Source organism: Cnephaeus nilssonii (assembly GCF_951640355.1).
Source record: "Cnephaeus nilssonii genome assembly, chromosome: 15".
Classification (NCBI taxonomy): domain Eukaryota; kingdom Metazoa; phylum Chordata; class Mammalia; order Chiroptera; family Vespertilionidae; genus Cnephaeus; species Cnephaeus nilssonii.
In genome coordinates this window covers 38,467,097-38,481,830 of record NC_137086.1, presented here as the reverse complement: position 1 = coordinate 38,481,830, position 14,734 = coordinate 38,467,097, and positions in this window count along the sequence as shown.

Below are 14,734 nucleotides of genomic sequence, written 5' to 3'. Positions count from 1 at the left end.
GGTTTTTGGTCAAAGGCAGAAACTGTGCTTTAAAGGATCAACTCTTAAGAGTGTGTGTGTGGGGGGGGGGGGGGGCGGGGGGGGCAGCGTGCATATAAAACCCCCTTCCCTAACCAAGACATATCACTAGGCACCCTCTTCCACCATTCACGTTTGGAATGACACACAAACTCTTTTGAGATGTTTTGTACCATTCACGGAGGTTTCGTGATGGAGAGGGAAGGGCTACAGCTGATTATCTGCACATTCATTACATATCCCAAAAATAAAAGTCACATTGGCATGTCAGGTACCATTTCCCCATTGCAGGTAGAAGGAAATCTCAGTAACTTCAAGCAGTCCCTGGACTCTGCCCATGTTTAATGAGTCCAGAATAAGTTCAGCTGCTTCCTCTGAGATGGGCTTAAGGAGGATCAATGGTTTGATAGCACAGAACCCGCCTGAAGAATCCACAATCCCAAAGTTCAAGACAGGGACTTCCATATAGCTCTGAATGCCCCTGATATTTCTGATTCCTAAAATGTCCACATTTTTTCACAAACGTTTCTTATCTCCAGCACATATGTTCGATTCTTCTAAAAGGATTTCCTGGAAGATACTCTTTCATAACACCTAGAAAACTGCATAAGCAAAAATTTTTTAAATGAAAAGTGCCCTGCCATTCACTTAGGAGAGTAGGTGTTTTTTTTAAATATAATGAATGAGTGAAAATTTCCAGATGTCTGGAGAGGTTAGGATACCTAATAGGACAGAAAGTATAGAGAATTTCTGATCAGCCTCCAACAAACCAATGCATTTGAAAGAGAACAAGATCAGGCCATGAAACTATGTATACTCATATATAACTCATCTGTCTACATCCAAAGTTCAAGCAATTTAGTGGCATTTTTGATTGCTCAAGCCACAGGACATACCTTGTCTGGCAGTAGTAGCAGCAAGAGTTCATGCCAAGGAATGTGCCTGCAAGCAAGGGGATGAAGACTCCTAGCACCCTGGGATAACCGGTATGGCCACAACAGTGGCGAGACTGGCTGGCCAAGAACAGAGGTATGAAAGCTGGTGAATCATATCGGGGAGAATGGCAAATGCCCAGTCGGTTTATCAGTTAGGATTCAGCTGCAGCCAAAAGAAACAACTCTAGCTAGTTTCAGCATTAAATGATTTATTGCTAGGCATTAGGTGGCTTAAAACACCTATGCAGAGCCTCCAGGAATAACTCCCAGGCCCTGCCACAGTGGAGAACACCACTGCCACTGCAGCCGCCAGTTGATGAGCGCAGAATCCGGCAGCCTCTGGCCTGAGCTGCACCAGCACAGTGAACGCCTCATGCCCAGCCTCTCACACTGTTCCACTCAGCTCTGAAACCTAGCCTTGCACAGAAGCAGAACCCACACAGCACCGAGAAACCAAGTTCTAGGGGAGTTTTTCAAGCAGCGTTTTGTTTTCCAATATCTGCAGCCCAGGACACTGAAATGCGTGTTAAGATCACAGGTGGGAAGACTGGAGTTTACACTGGAAAATTAAATCAGCAACAGAGTGAGGGAGAGTCAGGACTTGGTGGGATGCAAGAAAGAAGAAAATCTGGCTTCTTATCCATAAAGGTACACCAGGCCAAAGGGAAAAATTCAAAGATGGGTACTTACAAAAGTAGCCTAGCCTAGAGACCACATTCTGTAGTCAACAGTTCAAACTTCTCCCTAAGAGGAAAAGCTTGCTAACAGGATCTGGTTTTGGTTTACCTATTTATCTAAATAGGCATCTTAGGGCTTCCTGGTAAGACCCTTTAAGGAGCCAAGGCTGCAGAAGAGACAGGTGAAAAGGGATGGTCTGCACCGAGACGCTGACCACAGACTTGTTAAATTCAAGTCATGCCTTCTTTGCTAGCCCTTCACTATCTCCCCTCCCCATGGGACAACATGCTACGGTACTCGGATGCAGCCAGGGCTTGCCATGAGGCAGAAGTTCCACCACAGGGGAGATGGGGACAAATTCACTTGTTCAGCCAGTGAAGTAATCAGCTTCCACTCACTGCAAGGCCGACTACAGCAGTCACTGCCTCGGGCTTCTCCCTCAGTGTTTCACCTGCTGGACATTGAAATGAGGTTGCCAGATCCCAAACTGTATAAATTAGCAACAAAGCCCAGGCCTTCCTCATGTATGTGTATGCCCAGCCTTTATAGGAACACTTTTTCTTAACATATTTTTATTGATTTTAGAGAGAGAGAAAGGGAGAGGGAAAGGGAAGCCTCTACCCAGTTCCTGCCCCATCCCAGGCCTTCACAACCCTATTTATTGTCTGTGTCAATAGGTAATGCATATAAGATCTTTGGTTAACCTTTTCCCTCCCCTCTGAGATTCATCAGTCTATTCCATGTCTCCATGCCTCTGGTTCTATTTTATTCATCAGTTTATTTTGTTCATTAGATTCCTTGTTTGTTTATTTTGACTTTCAGATTCAATTGTTGATATGTACTTATTGCCATTTTATTGTTCACATTTTTTTTATCTTTCTCCTTCTTTTCCCCTCCCCTCTCCCCTCCTTCTCCACCTGCACCTCCTCTTCCTACTCCTCCTTCTCCTCCTCCTTCTTAAAGAATACCCTTCAGCATTTCATGGAATACTGGTTTGGTGGTGGTGAACTCCTTTACCTTTTTCTTGTCTGTGAAGCTCTTTATCTGACCTTCAATTCTGAATGATAGCTTTGTTGGGTAATCTTGGTTGTAGGTCCTTGCTATTCATCACTTGGAATATTTCTTGCTACTCCCTTCTGGCCTCCATAGTTTCTGTTGAGAAATCAGCTGACAGTCGTGTGGGCACTCCCTTGTAGGTAACTAACTTGCTGCTTTTAAGATTCTCTCTTTGTCTTTTGCCCTTGGCATTTTAATTATGATGTGAATTTGTGTAGGCCTCTTTGGGTTTCTCTTGTTTGGGATTCTCTGCACTTCCTGGACTTGTAAGTCTATTTCTTTCACCAACTAGGAGAAGTTTTCTGTCATTATTTCTTCAAATAGGTCTTCAATATCTTGCTCTCTTCTTCTTCTGGCACCCCATAATGCAAATGTTGGTATGCCTGAAGTTGTCCCCAGAGGCTCCTTACACTATCTTCATATTTTTTAATTCTTTTTTCTTTTTGCTCTTCTGATTTGGTGTTTTTTGCTTCCTCATATTCCAAATCATTGATTTGATTCTCGGAATCCTCTACTCCACTATTAAATCCCTGTAAATTATTCTTTATTTCATTTAGTATATGCTTAATTTCTGACAGGTCCTTTTTCATGTCTTTGAAATTCTCACTAAGACCCTTGAAAGTTTCACTAAGTCCCTTGAAGCTCTCATTAAGATCCTTGAGCAACCTTATAACCATTGTTTTGAACTTTGTATCCAGTAGTTTGCTTACTTCCATTTCATTTATTTCTTTTTCTGAATATTTCTTCTGTTCTTTCATTTGTGACATGTTTCTTTGTTTCCTCATTTTGGCTGCTTCCATGTGTTTGTTTCTATACATTAGGCAGAGCTGCAATATCTCCCAGAATTGATAGTTAGCCTTGTGTAGTAGTGTCCTATAAGGCCCAATGGCTCAGCCTCCACTGGGCACCTGAGCTGGGCACGCTTGGTGCGCCCCTGTGTGGACTGTGTGCATTCTTGTTGTAGTTGAGCTTTGATTGATGTTGGCATTACTGGGAGGAGTTGACCTCCAGGCCAATTGGCTATGAGGACCAGCTGTGTCTATAATGGAAGAGTTGCTGTACAGGAGTCATCCCTATAGAGCAGGACTTGCTTCAGTGAGGCTTTGGTGCTCACTGAGTCTCCCCCTTGAGTGTGTCGCTTGTGGATATATAGAGTTATAATCTGGTATAGTCTGAAGCTGTCCATTGGGTGTATTGATTCTGGGGCCTCTGAAGAGATGCAAAGTCAGCCACTGCCTGGGGCCACCCAGCAGGAACTACAGAGCAATCTGCAGATGGCTTCTATTTATATTGGGCTTGGAAGTGCCCAGGCAAGGCCAAGCTGTGAAGCAAGGCAGGCTGATGCTGGTGCTGGATCTTGGTCCTCTTATTGATAGGTATGAGGCACAATGACACCAGCTCTTGCTTGTTTGAGAGATTTTAGGAAAGTCTGAAGCCTGAGCCAGGACAGGTGTAGGTATACTTTTAATAAGACTTCACCCATCTGTGTTTGGGGAACAAACCTCTGATATCAGGGCACCCCAATATTCTCTGAGGCCAGCTCTACTCTTGAATTACAGCAGTCTTCCCAACTGACAAGACATCTCTTCATACTTTACTTGTTCTTCTATATTTGTGATATAGGCAGGAAAATATATAAAGATTTCCACTTAAAGATGAGAAAACTGGAATTTAATATAGATGAGGAATCTGCCCAAGGTCCCAGGCCAGACACCAAGCCCACTAATTACAGACCCAGAGGTGATACTCAAGACTCCAAGCTGTCTAGGGCTTCTGCTGTTTAGAGCCAGATTCTAGGAGAAAATGTGGATGGATTCAGAGGCCCACCCAGAGCTGGAACAGATCCTCAGGAGTCAGAAGTCAGAGCACTGAGCCTCCCCAGGAAATACTGAAAGGCTTCATTGCAAAGAAGCCATTTTAAGGCACTTTTCTGAGTCATACTGGTTCAAAATAATTTCACATAATTCTGAAAACAATTTCACAACTGAACTGGAAGGAATGGGAAAAGGAAAGTAAATAAAGGAAGGGGGAAAGTCTAATGCCAATTCGCAGTTTTTCAGTGTCCACACCCTACTGAAGTCTGACTAGCCTTAAGACCTTCTTCCACAGCCCTTTACAAAGTGTTAGGTATACTCATTTAATACTAATTTTGCTTTCAGAATTTCCCTTAAGATAACAGAAGAAACCTTAGTCAAGGCATAAGGATGGGAATGAGTAAAATAGAAAACCCATTTGTCTTTCCACCTACCCGTCACTTAATGTTTGTACTTCCAAGAAAAGTAGAAGGTCACAGAAGAAGAAAAAAACAAGCAGAAACACACAATTTTGACCTTTAAAAAACAAGTTGCTGTAAGGAAAGAAATTACTTGCTTTTCTTCACAAATTAGCTTAATAATTATAACCAGTAACATTTACTAAGGGCATATTCTATGCCAAGCACTACTGCTAAGTCTGTGAAATACATTTCACTTCACAACATCCCTAGGAAATAAGTATTATTCCCATTTTACAGATGAGAGAAATTAGGAGCAGTGAAGTTAAGTCAGTGCTTCTCAGATTTAATATACAAACAAATGACCTGAGGACCTCGTTAAAATGCAAATTATGATTCAGCAGATCTAGGTGGGACCAAGACCTAGGACTTGAGAATGGTGGATTCATGGTTCAAAATCATTAGGTCCACTCCTACCTACAATGGCAATGGTCCTCAAAGTGTTATCCTGGGCCAGCAGCTACATCCCCTGGGAATGTGTTAGAAATGCAAGTTCTAGGGCCTCACCCCAGATCTACTGAATCAAAAACTCTAGGGGTGTGGTCCAGTGATCTGCATTTTAATGGGCCCTCTAGGGAATTCTGATGGCACCCAATTTAAAGTCAGCATGCTATGTCACACCATGAGTTCTCCATTTTTGCAAGTCTTTCCTGCCACTTTGTATTGAAGTCTTAGAAGGTCTTTGGGGTTTCGACATATTGCAATCCTTCTGTGCTAATTACTATCATACAAAAGGTAATTTGTTCAAACAAGGCTGCAAACATACTACCTCTCATGACTAAAGGTGCATTGCTTTTGTCTTCTCCAGACCAGAGAAGAATGGTAAAACAACGTATACAGCTGGTAAGATGGAAGGCAAAGGAGGAACTTAACCAGCTTTCCAAATCAAATAGATTATATGCTCCATGGTTATAAAGTATAACTGTGGTGCTTCAGGTATGTGCAGTATACGTAGGAAATGATCATTCTCAGAGACTCAAGCAAAGAACAGATTTCTGTGAAGAAATGGAAATGTTTTCCTGGAAAATTTCCCAGCACAGCAACAACAATGATGCAATCATTTATTTTTCACATTCAGAAACACAGAACTTCAGTGAGTCCCCAAAGCAGGCCTCTGTGACTCCCAGAATAGAGAAAAGTATATAATCCTAAAATGGAGACTAAATGCAACTCAAAAAATGGAAGAAGAGACAAGCAGAGTAACATTTTCCTACTTACTGAGCCAAAAATAATAGTATCCCATTCTGTTCAATTTACAGTCTACTTAAGGTCTGCTTTGATACTTACTTTATCTGACCCTATACATTCATCCTCACTAAAGCGCCCACCTCTGACTCGCTCTGGCCAGACTCCAGTCAAGATATTTTATAAGTTGAAAGTGTGATAGGCTCTTGATGACAGCACATATTTTCCCCCATCTGCACTAAATTTAAACCATTCTTTGCAGCCCTATTAAACATGAGCAAAGTCACTTGTAGCCAGTAGGTGTCCTTTGATTATACTTTTAGAATAGCCCATGAATAAAATACAGTTGGATTACCCAAAGAAAGCCGGTAACTAAATATGACAGTCTGAATAATCAGGAGAATTCTATCATTTTATCTGGAGAGGAGTCTCTCCCAATGCCATCAGAAGCTATGTGCTACATTCAGATTCCTGATTTCAGATAATCCAAAAGAGTCACTTTAGGTGTCAAAAGACACTAGAAAACAACACAAAAGCACAATAATGCTCCCAGTGAAGAAGCAAGCATGAGTGTGCACACACACATACACACACCATGCAAGACCAAGAGAGGAGGCTTTGGTGGGAGATAAACCAACTTCACAGTCTCTTGCTGTACAATCCTCTCCTGCTAAATTCCAGCCTTTTCTCTAAAGCCCAGACTTCCTCCATTGTTATCTTTAGATAATTAATTTGCACCCACATCCCCAGAACTCTGATTCCTTAACTTGCATCTGAGCCTGCCCCAGAGAATCAAATACATATTTACACTCTCCGAAGCTGAAGGTCTTACCATATTTAACAAGAAGCATCTCTGACAGTAATTGGAGTTTCGTGTGAAGGTAAATAAATGGTAAGATCATAAGAACATACTCTAGTGACCATATGCATCCTGGAAATGATAACATCAGAGAGCAAATTTAACATAAGGCCTCGGTGGAGATGAATTTTCTATAAACAAACAATGTGAAGAAAGCCTCACTTTTGTCATGTATTATCCCCATGGAAGAAAAGATGAATATTCTGTTTCATATGTTTGTTACCAGAAGCTGCTGCTTCATTTATTTAATAGGAGGATTTTCACTTTCCCGCTGGGTAAACCAAGTTATCATCATATCTCGACCAGCATTGGACAAGCAACCTTACCCAGCAGTGCCTTTTAAGGCAAACTGTTTAAATTGTTCAATGTGCTGTGATGCTAACACTTTAAGTGAGTCCGTTTAAAGGGAGCTTATCTTTTTCTTTTATCCACATTGAATGAAGCACCGTCCTCTGGGACTAGGAAGCTTTCTCTAGGACAGACTTCTCAACCTCAGCCCTACTGACGAGCGGATGGATCTTTTTTGTTGCTGTGGGGGCTGTGGTAATCAAAATAATGGCCTCACATCCATATCCTTGGAATCTATAAATATGCTAGATTACATGGTAAAAGGAAATTAAAGTTTAGAGATAAAATTAAGTTTGCTAATGAGCAGACCTTAAAATAGGGGCATTATCCCGGGTTATCTTGGTGGGCCCCATATAATCACTGGGGCCCTTAAAAGTGAAAGAGGAAGGCAAAACAATTGGTCAGAGAGATGTAATGATGAAAGAGGAAGGAGAGATTCAAAACGTGAGAGGGACTTGACCTACCATTGCTGGCTTTGAGTATGGAAAAGGGGCCACAAGCCAAGGAATATGGCAGCCACCAGAAGCTGGCCAAGGCAAGGGAATGAATTCTCCCCGAGAGCATCCAGAAAGTAACGGAGCTATGCTGACACCTTGACTTCAAGCCTGTGAGCTTCATGTCAGACTTTGACCTACAGAACTGTAAGGTAATAAGTTTGGATTGTCTTAAGCCATTAAATTTATGGAAATTTGTATGGCAGTTTTTGAATTTAAAAAGTAAATACAGGGACCATTATGTACATTGTAGGGTGATATTTAGCAGCATCAATGGCCTCTACTTTCTAGAATGCCAGTAGAAGCCTCCCACAAGTCATGACAATCAAAAATGTCTCCAGATATTGCCAAATGTATCCTGTGGGGCAAAAATCACCCCTGGTTGAGAACCATTACTCCAGCACTACCACACCTATTTATTTGTAGCATAATATTTTCCTCTCAACATTAGGGCATAAATGCATACTTAATCCCAAACTTTTGGGTCAAATCATTTTAATATCCCAGTATCAAATAAAAGTAATTTTTATTTTGAAAATAAATTTTTAATCAAACAGAACAATACCATAACTCATTTTATACTGGAAAAAGCAAGCCTCACTTTATAGGAACCAAGTGAAAAGGTGTGAATGATAAAAGCTAATGCCATACCCATGCAGGGAGTTAGCCCATTACTAATAATGTTTTTAAAAAGACTAACAGCAATGAAAATAACTTAGGGCTTTATATCTATTGCCTCATTTAATCCTTAAAACCATTGTGAGCCACAATTTGGGGGTATTGGGACATTCTTGCCATCACCTGAGGGTTACTAAAGCTGACACTTCAGAGGTGGAGGTGAGGTGAACTTTTATTCAGGGACAGAATAGATGGGAGAGTATAGGTCGTCTGGAACAGAGGCCAAGCCCAGCAGACTGGGTGTTCTGTAAATGCCTGGAGTTGATGGGAGAATGATGAGGCCTGTACATAAACCTCAGAAACCAGCGCTGTGTCTCCGTCTATTCCAACCCCAAGACCCTATCCATTTACCTGGGTGTTCACAACCACTTCTGACAAAAATATACACATGCACAGATCTTGGGAAATTTTTTTAATGAGTTAACTATTAAGACTTAAAGTTAGGGCTATTTCCCGGTCTCCTCCCCACTTCACAATAAAAACCCTATCCAGTACTTGGTTAGTAATTTCTAACTACAATCCCAGGAGCTTTAAAAAGTTCTATGTCATGGGAAGTGTGAGCAGGACATCCAGAAGAAATCCCCATCCCCATCTGTTCCCTGACTCTTAACAGCCCTTAACTTCGAAGACTACACATTCCTTTGGTTTTTCCATTATCATTCTCTTAATATTGAACACGTGATTTACCTCAGACCCAACGTGAAACTTGTCCGCAAGCCCCACTTGCTCTGAAGAGTTCCTTATTGGCAGAGCAACCATCACCATCCCTAGGCAACATCTTGTGTGGCCAAGCAGCCAATGTTTTTAGTAGGACCAATTCTGTCTTCCATTCTCTCTGAGCATGACCCGTCTCCTGGAGCCGCCTCCTTAAAGCATCAGTCACTGGGAGAATTGAAAATTCCAAGTTTGGCTGATGTTGCCTCGTAGAAATGACTGTTGGATGCTGGTGTGTTTTTTATTCATGGGAGATTCGGAAAAGGACTGCACGGGTGCACTGGGGAGGCGGGGAGACAAAACAACTCTAAGGACTGCCAGCGGCCCTTTCCCACAATGGACAGTAACTATATCATATCCACATTATCCATAAAGGACCATTCTGCTAACATGGATTTTTTTTTTCTTTTCCAGCTCTGCAATATCTGGCTCACTTTACTATCATATTAAATGTAAGAAATCAATTTTGCAGAGTCCAATGTCAGGAATATTTCTTGCTTTACCTGAATTTCCCTTTCCTCTGCTCTTTTAATTCTTTTTATCTTCCTCCAGGAGGTAATCAGCTTCAGGGTAAGGAGACAGAAACGCAACATTGCATCAGAAAACACCATTCAGATTATATTTTATTGATGTCATGCCAACAGCACCTCCAAAAATGGGACAGTAGTTAATTAAATTGGTTGTATGATGAAGCTGTTTATTACCTTAGACTGAGCTAAAGAAACGAAGGCCATACCATTTCTAACATCCAGTCAGTAATTAGGGAGAATAAAATGCAATTTCAATCGGAACAAAAGAACCTAAATGCTACTGGGTTGCCAGGCCCCACCGGAAATGCCTTTCAGTGGCTGGAAAGCCAGTCTGCCACGCAGTCTGGATGCTTTTTCAGCAGGACCAGGAGTGATTGGTCAGCAGTAAGTTCTGCTTTAAGGCATCTGAATGGCAGGATGGAAATGCAGGGCAAGTGGGGCATAAAACCTCAGTGAGGAGCAGAACACTATCACATCGGTTCCTCGGCAGCTTTCACCTTTGGATCTTTTCAAGCTGGGCTAACAAGGCCCTGAGTGGGGCCTGCAGGGTTACTTGCTCTAGTTCATTAGAGCTCAAGGGAAGAGAAAAGGGAAGAGCTTGAGGCAAGTTTTCTGCCCCATTTTAAAGGAAGAGACCCAAACCAATACTAAGCATGTTGATTATTTATACTCCTGAAAAATAAAAGGGACAAACTTAAAAATTGGGTCAATTGTTTGGGAGAAATGTATCCAACAAACATTTAATGTAGTACTTCCCATGTAAAAATGATAGGCCCTGGCCCCCAAAAACATCTATATGTAAGACATAATTCCTATTTAAAAGAATCTAGATAATTATACAAGTAATTATAATACAATTCAGAATTAAGTGGTTGCTACAGGAAGGTACGACCGAGTGCTCCCATGCCACCCACTATGATGGAAGGATCGGGGAAGGTCTGGGGAAAGCCACTGTATTTGAGCTGAGCCTTTCAGTCTGACGGTGACAGTAACAGATGGAGAGGATCGAGGAGGGCATTCTCAGCTGGGAGCACAGCTGAGAGCAAAGGTTCAGCAGCACGGGCACACAAAGCACATCTGGGGAGTACGCCGTGCTCCCTATAGACCAGGAGCAAAAAGTTGAAATGGAAAATGATGCTCCCTGATGCGTATTTCAGACAACTAGCTAAAACTAAGCAGCACTTAGTGTTGGGTGTGGCCAACACACCCAAAAATGACCCCCAGTGAATCACACACTTGTATAATCCTCTCTCCTTGAGTTTGGGTGGAACCTCTGACTTGCATCTAACCAATGGACTATGTCACAAGTGACAGGATGTCACTCCCTTGATTAGGTCACATTATATCACAGGCTGTTACTCCCATGATGTTATGTTATACTTATAAGAATTCATCTTCACAGACCGGAGAGAGAGAGGCTCCCTGCTGGCTTTGAAGAAGTAAACTGCTATATTATGAGAAGGTCATGTAATGGGCAGACTCTAAGAGCTGAACAGCATCCTCCAGCCAACAGCCAGCAAGCAAAAGGGAAGGTGAATTCTCCCAACAATCTGAGGGAGAATGTAAATAGATCTTTCCCCAGTTAAGCCTTAGGCTAGACCCGTGGTCTGCAAACTGCGGCTGAAAAGCCACGTGCGGCTCTTTGGCCCCTTGAGTGTGGCTCTTCCACAAAATACCACGACCTGGGTGAGTCTATTTTGAAGAAGTGGCGTTAGAAGAAGTTTAAGTTTAAAAAATTTGGTTCTCAAAAGAAATTTCAATCGTTGTACTGTTTGTTGATATTTGGCTCTGTTGACTAATGAGTTTGCCGACCACTGGGTTAGACCACAGTCCCCACCAACGCCTATATTTCTGTCTAGTAAACCTCCATAATCTAAATAAGCCTTGCCTCGACTCCTGGACCACAGAAACTATGAAATAATAAATTAAATTTTAGAGGAGGATTAGAAGATGGCAGTGGAGGGGATAAGGACACATATGTAATGCCTTAATCAATAAAGAAAAAAAGGAAAAAGAAAAAAAAGTTTTAAAAAAAAAGATGGCACTGGAGCAAGTGGATCTTTCTCCTACCTCCTCCCAAAATCTAACTAGAACTAAACTAAATTGGAGAATATTCACCCTGAAATACTAGCTAAAAACTGCCTGAAGAGGAGACTTTTAAACAAAAATGGGCAGAAACCACCCCAAGCCTGGTAGGAAGGGTGGGGTTGAGAGAGGTGCTGGCCCAGCTCTCAGGAGTGGCAGGACAAGGGTGAAGAGGGTTCCCCCGGAGAGGAGAGAGGCCTAGACCCAGGCAGGGCACCCCAGCCTGGACAGCCAGAGCTGGCAAAAGCTTCCCATGCAGCAACCAGCAGTGGGGCTTCTAGCAGCCAGAGAGAGGAACCACCCTGAGACAAAGCCACTTTTTTAAAGGGGCTGGCACACAAGATTTTCATTCCTAGATACTTCACCCTGTGTTTCAGCAGAGGGAGGGCAGTGTGGACTGGAGTTGCCTGAAAAGAGACTGGGGTGGAAGGAGTTGGGGAGACTCTCGGGGAGGGTGGCTGCCAGAATCAGCCCCTCCCATTATTGCAGTGGCCATTTTTCCTGAGAAGCACAAGCCCCTCCCAACAGCAGAAGCCTGGGGAAAAGCAAATACCCCAACCCCCAAACAATGTCCGAGATTTTACTGCCATGTTTACTTCTAGGATTTTTATGCTTTTGAGGCTTACATTTTTTTTATCCATTTGAGTTTATTCTTGTATATGGTGTAAGAGTTGGTGGTCTAGTTTCATATTCTTGAATGTACCTGTCCAATTTTCCCAACACCATTTATTGAAGAGACTGTCTTTTCCCCACTGTATGCTCTTGCCTCCTTTGTCAAATACACCTTCATTGACCTTGTAGGTGTAGTTTGACATCTGTGCTCTCTGTTCTGTTTCATTGATCTGTATGTATAGTCTTATACCAGTACTAGGCTGTTTTAATTACAATGGCCTTGCAGTATAGTTTGATATCAGGTATTGTGATACCTCCAACTTTGTTCTCCCTCAAGATTGCTGAGGCTATTTAGATCTTTTTTTGGTTCCATATACATTTTTGGAATATTTGTTCTAGATCTGTGAAATATGCCATTGGTATTTTAATAGGAATTACATTGAATCTACAGATTGCTTTCAGTAGTATGAACATTTTAATAATGTTAATTCCTCCTATCCATAAACACAGTATATGCTTCCACTTATTTGTATCTTCCTCAATTTCTTTTTTCTTCTTCTTTTTCAATTTCTTTCTTCAATGTCCTATAGTTTTCTGAGTACAGGTCTTTTACCTCCTTGGTCAAATTTATTCCTGGGTAACTTATTTCTTTGTTGCAATGGTAAATGGGATTGTTTTCTTAGTTTCTCTTTCTGATAGTTCATTATTGGGGTATAGAAATGCCACCAATTTTTTAATATTACTTTTGTATCCTGCACTTTGCTGAGTTCATTTATTAAATCTCGTAGCTTTTGGTGTAGTCTTTAGGGTTTTCTATGTACAGTATCATGTCATCTGCGAATAAGGACAGTTTTACTCCCTCCCTTCCAATTTGGATGACTTTGATCTCTTCTTCTTGTCTTATTGCTGTGGCTAGGACTTCCAGTACTATGTTGAATAAGAATGGTGAAAGCAGCCCTAACCGGTTTGGCTCAGTGGATAGAGCGTCGGCCTGCCGACTGAAGGGTCCCAGGTTTGGTTCCGGTCAAGGGCATGTACCTTGGTTTCGGGCACATCCCCAGTAGGGGGTGTGCAGGAGGCAGCTGATCCATGTTTCTCTCTCATCGATGTTTCTAACTCTCTATCCCTCTCCCTTCCTCTCTGTAAAAAATCAACAAAATATATTTTTTTAAAAATAGAATGGCGAAAGCAGACATCCCTGTCTTGTCCTTGATCTTAAGGGAAATGCCTGTAGTTTTTGCCCATTGAGTATGATGCTGGCTTGGGTTTGTCATATATGGCCTTTATTATGTTGAGGTATGATCCTTCTATTCCCACCTATGCTGAGAGTTTTTATCATAAATGGGTGTATTTTATCAAATGCTTTTTCTGTATTTATTGATATGATCAAATGGTTTTTACCTTTCATTTTGTTTATGTGGTATATTATATATATTGATTTACAGATATTGTATCAAGCTTGAATCCCCAAAATAAATCCCATTTGATCATATTGTATAATCTTTTTAATGTATTGCTGAATTGGGTTTGTTAATATTTTGTTGAGGATTTTAGCATCTATATTCATCAGGGATATTGGCCTATAATTTTCTTTCTTTATAGTGTCTTTATCTGGTTGTGGAATTAGGAGAGTACTGGCCTCATAAAATGAACTTGAGAGTTTTCCCTCATTTAGAATTTTTTGGAATAGTTTGAGAAATATAGGTGTTGGTTCTTTGAATGTGCAGTAAAATTCACCTGTGAAGCCATCTGATCCAAGATTTTTATCTGTTTGGAGTTTTTTTTATTACTACTTCAATTTCACTAGTTGTGATCTGTCTATTCAGATTCTCTGATTCTTCCCGATTCATTTTTGGAAGATTGTATGTTTCTTGAAATGTATCCATTTATTCCAGATTGTCCAATTTGTTGTTATATAGTTGTTCATAATGTTTTCTTTCAATCTTTTGTATTTCTTTGGTGTCAGTTGTTACTTCTCCTCTTTTATTTCTGATTTTATTTATCTGGTCTTTCTCTATTTAATTCTTGATGAGTCTGGTTAAAGATTTGTCCATCTTGTTTATCTTTTCAAAGAACCAGCTCTTGATTTCATTGATCTTTTTTACTGTTTGGGTATTTTTCAGACAATAAATGAGCATTTTAAGCCACTTAGTTTGTAGTAATTTGTTATCCTGGATAGAAAATTAATACTTTGGGTAAATAAATATTGAAAAGGATTGGCATCCAAGGCCAGAGCAGGAAGACCCTTGAATATCATGCTAGAGGAAATG